We start from the raw sequence: 7,390 nt of genomic DNA on the forward strand, positions 1-7,390 counted from the left end.
CCTAAACCGCTAAATAAAACAAAATCCACAAAAGAGTGGTACCTTTATTGGCTAATCAAAATGCACAAAATACTTCTTGCAAGCCTTTGAAGCTCCACTGGCTTTTTCATCAGGCAAAAATTGTTTAAAAATCCTACAGGAGAAAAAAGAGTGAGAGGAGTCAGCTCCACTTATCACTTGGTGCAAGAGATCTCTGGTGCTGGGGGGAATTACAACAAGGATCTTGCTTCTGTTGTTGCAATGAGGATCACTCACAGGGAGTAAGAGAACATCAGTCAGGTGCTTCATTGGGGTGCCGTGTGGTTTCCGGGCTGTATGTCCATGTTCTAGCAGCATTTTTCCTAACATTTCACTTGCATCTGTGACTGACATCGTGAAGATGCCAGCCACAGATGCAGGTGAAACATCAAGAGAAAATGCTGCTAGAACATGGCCATCCAGCCCAGAAAACACATAGCACCCCGGTGATTTTGGCCATGAAAGCCTTCAATAATACATTGACCATCATTGATTGCAACACCTGCTCCCCAATATGAGGATTGTGGGAGTCACACTAGGATTCACAGTGTACTTGTGTAACTGTCTTGTGTAACAAACTTGATTTTGCCTTTCTTTATAAGGGACACCATTTTACTATGTCTTTGGGCAATAAGCAGTAAAAGGAACGATCAGAGATTATATGTAATAGAGATTGATACTGGAAAGGCTTTGTCTTTGATTATTGTGTTATGTGATTTTAAAGTTTAAATTAATATGTGTTAACTCTATGTTTTAATGTTAATGTTATTACGTTTTTATTATTCAAATGATAGTTGTATTTTATTATTATTGTGTAGGCACTGATTTTTTTCATAATATGTTTGGAATAGAATAATGGAATCATAGAACCATAGAATAGTAGAGTTGGAAGAGACCTCATGGGCCATCTAGTCCAAGCCCCCACTAAGAAGCAGGAAATCGCATTCAAAGCACCCCCGACAGATGGCCATCCAGCCTTTGCTTAAAAGCCTCCAAAGAAGGAGCCTCCACCACAGTCCGAGGGAGAGAGTTCCACTGCCGAACACTGGAAACCGCTTTGAGTCCCCCATCCAGGTTAAGAAAGGCTGTATACAAGTGAGTCAAATAAATAAATAAATAAATAATGTCTTTGTATATCATAGGATATAAGTATCTGCGGATGTTGGTATCTAACTCCTGTGGATATTAAGAGTCCGCAATATTTGTTTTATGTTCCACAGATTTGAATTAGGGCACTTTAACCATTAATTAATTAATTAATTAATTTTTGATACCTTCTTTCTCCCAGAACAGGACCCAAAGTGGCTTCCAAAACAATAAGTTAAAAACATGTGCCTTGCAGTGCAAGAACAATGAAAATCATACATTTTAAACCAATTAAAAACATGCAAAATTTGACTAATTCTGCATACAACCCAATGTTGAAAAATTTCAATGACAGAAATGGACAACTTACGGTGTTTTAGATGTTATTCAATTACAATTCTCATCATTCCTGACCATTGACTATGCTGATGGAAGCCTGAGTGTAACAGCACATACACAGATACACACACCAAAGTAATTCACCTCCATATTTTCTCCTTCATGTCCACATTTACAAACATGTATCAAGCCACAGATCACAGGATGGTTTCCTCAAATTATATCAACAAATTTCTTAGGAGGCCAAACGAAGGACTGAGGAAGAAGATTGTCCCTTCCTTACCTAGCAGAGTCCAGTAGTGACAGAGGCTTGGAAAGTCCTCTTAATCACACTGGCCACAATCCAATGCTCGCATATGCACATGCACATTAATCTATGGTGATTAAGGTTAAATATCTGAATAGCCTGGATTGTGGCCTATAAATCTATCAGAGTCTACTTGCTGTGAGTTTCTCACAGCATCAGGTAGCACCACCGGTGTCAAATGACGGCCCCAGGGCACTGGCACAGAGCTTTCCATTATAGAAACACACCTGTAGAGCTGGATAAACATACTCAGAGTATTTATACAGCTGTGGAGGAGTACAATCATAATTCAAACGAAAGCACCATAGCTTGGATGAAGTTTAAGGTGTGGACTTGGAGCTTAAGTTGAAGAGCAGACCACAATGACCTCACTGTCTCGCTGGCACACAAAGATGGCCTTTCCAGGCAGAGGATATTTCCTTCCCCACATACACACATCCTCCCGGGTAAAAAATAACAATCTTATTATCATAATATATACTGTGTGTGTATATACCACAAAACTACACAGATAAATATGACTTCTTAAGTCATTGTTGTAATTATCAAACTAATAAACTTCATCTAAATAATATGTTAATTGTGCTTCTACAACTAGAACATTTCTACTATCCCTTGAGACCTAATACTGCTAACTTTGATCAAATCCTACTTTTAGATAACACCGGCAGCCCAACCAGCAGCCTGGCCAGAATCATTTGGGCTTCTGTTTTATTCTGGAGAAGCAGGCATGAGAGGCCAGTTAAGTTCTTAATTTCCCATTTGGCCAAAGAAATACATTTCAGAAAATGCTGAGAAAATTGTGCAAGCAAATCAAAACCTGGGAAATCTATGCCAGTATTCAGCAAACTCTCTACAAATGCAAAAAGCAAATAGGTCTTTCTATTTGTTTAAGACCATGTAACATTCTCCCACCTAGAACACCCACAGGCATCCATCTGGTTCTTTTCCTGAAGTTTCCCATCAAAACATCCATTAAACCCGATCCTGCTTACCTTCAACAGGATGCTTGGGTTGCAAGTTCAAGATGGTGTGATAGCAGCATTCTTTTCTATGACATATACACAGACATCTTTCATCAACCTGTTATCTTTGGTCAAATACTTTCTGCAAATCATTCAAAATACTACAGAATTCTGGAAAACCTGTTCATCAACAATGGTAGTAAGGTGAATGTCTACACCATGGAAAATGACTCCTCTTTCAAAGAGTTCCCAATACAACTTTCATCTGTCTTCACTTTCAGCTACCAAACCAACCTTTAGTAATTTTCTCTTCATGCCTTTGTATGGACTTTTTTCTTCTGAAATTATAAGGGAATATGGCATCCCATACTGGGGAAAAAGCAGGGCATTAAATAAATATTAACATGCATTGTGCAGAGACATGCCAAAATGTATTGGAGATGGAAATCTTTATCAAAACTTTTAAACTCTTCCCACTGTGCTAGCTTTGGCTGGAACCAACTGAGTAGCTCTCCCAGAATCACCAGATGCAGTGTGTATACTGCTTTCAATATTTATTGGACTAGGGCTATGGGAAACCAGGGTTCAAATCCTAATCTGGCCACGGAAACCCACCATATGATCTTGGTTCACTTCAGGGAAAGGCAATGACAAACCCAATCTGGGGCCCCTTCCAAACACCTGAATAAAATCCCACATTTTCTGCTTTGAACTGGAATATATGGCAGTGTGGACTCAGATAACTGAGTTCAAAGTAAATATTGTGGGATTATTTTTTTTGCCTTGATATTCTGGGTTATATGGCTATGTGGAAGGGCCCTGAATAAATCTTGCTTTCAAAAGAGCCCTATGATAGTATTAGAACCAATGTAAAGGAACAGAACAACAAATTGGCAATATAAGTAAATGTATTTATTTCCCTTTTCTCTCATTATCTATTTTCTCTTTTATACCTCATCTCTTTATCTGAATGCTATCATTCTGAAATGTAAAAAAGTGAGTAATTTGGCAGAAAGGCAGTGTTTAAATTTAATAAATTCTTTGATAGCTAACCATTATTTTAAAATGTAAATTGGTTTGGCAGAAAATAATGTGTCCATAGGTGGATGGACGGACAAATAGTTATCTTGGAACTCCTAAGCCAATGATGGGTTCCATGGGCAGGCATGCAGCAATCTATATACACACAAATACAAATCCCAAACCTGGCTTTAGCGGAGAAATGGCACAGATAGCCCTAATCTCCCTATAAAATTATGCATAAGGATGATGAATTGTAAGAAGAATGCAGTAACATTTTCTGATCTCCCTTTTTTCCAAATTGTTTCAAACAATGGACCAACAGAAGTGAAGAGATCGCAGAAACCCCAAAATGCAGAACAGTACAAGCCACTTGGAAAACAGCTGATGGTCCACAGCTCCCATCAGCCACAGCTAGAATAGACAACAATTTATGGTTATGGGATCCTCAATCTGAAAAAACATTTTGGAGGAGCACGTGTTGCCCATCTCTGATACCAAGAAAATTTGGCCACATGGCTCTTAGCTGAGAAGGGGACAAAGCGTCAGGAGCTAAGAGCGATAAATCTAGGGATATCAAATATGGCTGGATATTTTCTATGCAGGGCTCTGGTCCAGAACCAAGCCTCATTCCTGTGCCTCTTTTCCTAAGCAATGAACAGGCAAAGCAGCAAATCACTCCCACCCACTGCTTATGGGAAGGGGCAGCATGGAATGGAAGGGGATTGTCACTGATCACTGACTGAAGATATCAGTGGGAACTGCATATACACACGGACAGGCTCTGCTGATATCAGTGTTAGAGGATAGTGGGGATTGCTTTCTCAACAGGGTGGAAGTTGAGATGCAGAGTCCCAGGACCTGATCCCATGGTGGAGGGAGGGAGTGGGGAAGCTGAGAGAACTGTCGTATTTCATTTCCCTACTGTCAAGGTCCTATGCCTTTCCATCTTCAGGGATGGCAACTATCCTTTACCCAGTTCCATTTGTCTTCTCTTGTTGGGAGTCAGGCAGCACCCGACTCCAAAACATGCAATCTTCGCTCTGTTTCTCTGCGCTGCCACAACAGAGTCCCATGGGCAACCACCAGAAGTGGCCTTGCATCATGTGATGGCCTCAGTGGGACTGTTTCGGCGGAGTAGGAAAAAAGGGTAAAGACTACATTGTGTTAAGTCCTTGAGCTCTCATGCCCCTGGACAGTAGAAGAGGATTCCCAGTCTTGAAGTCACCCCACTTGCCCTGGCTGGCAACTTAAACAACAACAACAAATGCTATCATGGTTTCCTGTTTGGGAAGGAGCTTTACCATCAGAAGGGTAGTAATCCTGATTCTTAGCATTGTCTTTCTTTCCAACCTCATAATGAGCTTTGACTCAGAGAAAAAACACAGAGGCTCTGACTGATTCTGCTTCCCAGAATGTGGCTCCCTCAAATCCAATGCTGCATTGCAGAAAGGAGTTGGGGGACACACCATATATAAACTGGGACAAGAAACACATTCCCTTCCTTTATCCACTTTTCCTCAGTAATCAACGCAATGACATCTTCACACATTTCAAACCAGGCCAGATTAAGCTGCACCTATTAAAAGATGGAATAAATTCAGATCCACCTTAAAGAAAGCAAAATAGCATCTGCTTCCCAATCTTACCCTATTTTGAACCTTAGTTATAATTTACCATGATGTGCACTTAGAATCAAGTGGGTGAGAATGATCCTTCACTGCACTGTATATATCTTATGTTAAAAGAAAGGTGGAAGGAAAGACCCATTGGTATGTGTGTGTGTACCAATGTATATTTATTATTATTTTATGTCTTTGGAGAAATATAGGGCCTGACCTCTCCATGCACCCTTAGCTGCAAATCTTCTGTTATGATGGCAACCAGTGTTCCCTTGGTGCCGGAGACGCAAGATTACAGTCCGTAAGTAGCCACCAATTCGTTATACTGCTTGGCATTCTTTATTTGCAGAGCTCTGTATGGAGAATAAGAAATTAGCCACCCTAGAGTGTCTGGGAGGTACCTTCAGGGTTTACAGAGAGGGAGACCAACTCAGAATTTTAAAAAAGAGGCACAGAGAAACAAATTTGAACCTTGAAAGGAGGCAATCTGTTAAAGGACAAAAATGAAAGCCATCACAATGTCGCAATGGTGCATTTAAAATGCAACCCATTCTATAGAAAAACATCCTAGCAGCCCTGGGATGGATCAGTCATCCACTCCCAAGGTTGGGGTTCATGTTACAATCTTAGCAGACTATCCCATTGGAAGATCCTCAATCTCTCTCATCAAAGGGCAGAGAAAGGGAGAGGACTGACTATGTAACATGAAGAAACAGGAGGGGTTCAGGGTAAGAATTCAGACCAGTCCTAGAACTGGTTTACATTTCTTTCCACCTACTGTTTAAAAGAGAGAGGAAAAATGGAAAGAAATGTAGAAGCCCTATCTGCAAGAGCCCTGGACAGTCTGGGATTCAGGATATCCCCTATTTGCTGAGAATAAATGAAGAGCCCTGCTGGGTCAGGGTAACATCAAAGTTTATATATAAAGGTAAAAGTATATCTATCTGTTTTACCATAAAGGCTGTTGCTTGCTGAAATGGCCCTTTGTGATGTCACTGAGAAAGAAAGGTGGCATGTGTATGAGGGGAAAAGAGGAAGGAAGGAAAGAGCCACCAAGAGAGCTGCTATGGTGACATTGTAAGGTAGGATCTCTCAGAGCTGGAGAAGGGAGAAAGGGGAGAGGGAAAAAGAGAAAAAGAAGGGAAAGAAAGGAAGGAGTGGAGAAAAAACAAGGGGGGGTGGAAATGGAAGAGAAAGAAAAGAGGAAAATATATATGTGGAGGGAAAGAGAAAGAAGGAAAAGCAGGAGGGCAATGGCCCCTCTGACACCCAGACAATGCTAATTATATATGCGAGTACAATAAACCTAGCATTTTCTTTCCAACTACAGTCCATCGGGATCCTTGAGAAGTCCATTAAGGAAAGCCTTAAATGTCTTCCTGTTCATAGCTTTGTGCACTCCATTATTTGAACTTGCTCATTCCCCTGTTATTCTACCAACCCCATCTTTACTAGAGGTGAGGAAGTGACTGTAAATCCAAATAGAAGAGTGTGCAACCCACATTTCCTTGTGACAGTTTTCAGATTCAATCTTGTTCAGTAATCAAATAGCACCTCAAATCATTCCCTTTTTATCCACTACTTACTGTTGAACATGTCATTGTGACTTGAGCCATATGTGCATGTGTGTGTGTAACGACAATTACACCATTAACATCATGATTTACATCTAGATTAGCCCTAATCTATGCACACACACAGGTCAGCTTTACTACTCACAAAAATGTATGTGTGCATGCAGGCATGTAGCGGAGGGGGGGGGGGCCTTGAGGGGCTTCAGTCCCCCCCCCCCAAATTCTCAGGGTGGTCTTCGAGAAGGCCTTACTGGTATTATTTAAAATGTTACATTTATTCATATCATGATCTGATCACCATGCTCAATATATTCCATATGCATGGGGGTATTGGGATAATGATACAAAAGGTTTGCTAGGGTTGATCCTCTCTCACTCAGACTCAGCCTCCCACAAATCAAAATCCTAGCTGTGTGCATGTAAATTTTTACCTTCTGAGTTTGTCACTTGATTCTGTAT

This window comes from Anolis carolinensis, chromosome 2 (assembly GCF_035594765.1).
Source record: "Anolis carolinensis isolate JA03-04 chromosome 2, rAnoCar3.1.pri, whole genome shotgun sequence".
Lineage (NCBI taxonomy): Eukaryota > Metazoa > Chordata > Lepidosauria > Squamata > Dactyloidae > Anolis > Anolis carolinensis.